Source organism: Galeopterus variegatus, unplaced genomic scaffold (assembly GCF_000696425.1).
Source record: "Galeopterus variegatus unplaced genomic scaffold, G_variegatus-3.0.2 Scaffold3283, whole genome shotgun sequence".
Taxonomy (NCBI): Eukaryota; Metazoa; Chordata; class Mammalia; order Dermoptera; family Cynocephalidae; genus Galeopterus; species Galeopterus variegatus.
The window spans coordinates 69,093-69,988 of NW_007729394.1; positions in this window are offsets into that span (position 1 = coordinate 69,093).

An 896-nucleotide genomic window follows, 5' to 3' on the forward strand; every position below is an offset into this window, starting at 1 on the left:
CTTGGGGACTGTTTCCTGATGACTGCACAGTGAACTGGAGCACAAGCAGAGCATGGAAATCCCACTGAGCTGATGAGAAGGAGATCTTGGGTCCCAGATATATGGAAGCTGTGCAGAAGCATCCCTCAGAAGCCTGTCTGGGAGTTTCCAACAAGTCATTTGATAAGGGCTGGGCTGTGACTGTCACGGTGTAGACAATATGAGGCTTATTAGCTGTCACAGAGTTGAGATCAGAACAAAGGTAACAGATCCAGCAGTGCTAAGGGACATTGGAATTTCAGTCCTGCCAGAGAGGATAATGCTCAAGAGGACCTCATTAACATCCCAGAATCCAGCTGAGACACAAGAAAGGCTGGGCCTTTCTGAGGAGTACAAACTACACCCTAAAATGAAGCATATGCTAGACCTACCCTATCAAAACCTAACAGCAAGCCCTGACACCTACCCCTGGAAAGGGAGATGAAATTTGGAGGCTGAGTCCCACCAAGTTAGAGCAACTAAGCAAACAACTCAGGCTTTTCATAGATCAGCTCGAAAATAAAGCATAAAACCAAGTCTACACAGATTGAAGGGGATCAATCAGTAGGTGAACTGCCTAGTAGAACAAAAGATAACACTCTTCAGAAAATAACAGACTCCTTAGTTTCTTAAAGATATAATTGACAATATCTGTTATACAATCAAAAATTACTGTAGAGAAGGGGGGGTGGGACAGGGGTCAGGGAAAGATTGGTTGACTGGTACAAAGTTACAGTTAGATAGGAAAAATAAGTTCTGTTGTCCAAGGTTAACAATAGCTAATAATACTGTATTGCATATTTCAAGACAGCCAGAAAAGAGTATCTTGAATGTCGTAACCACAAAGAAATAATAAATGTTTAGATGTGTTATGATAG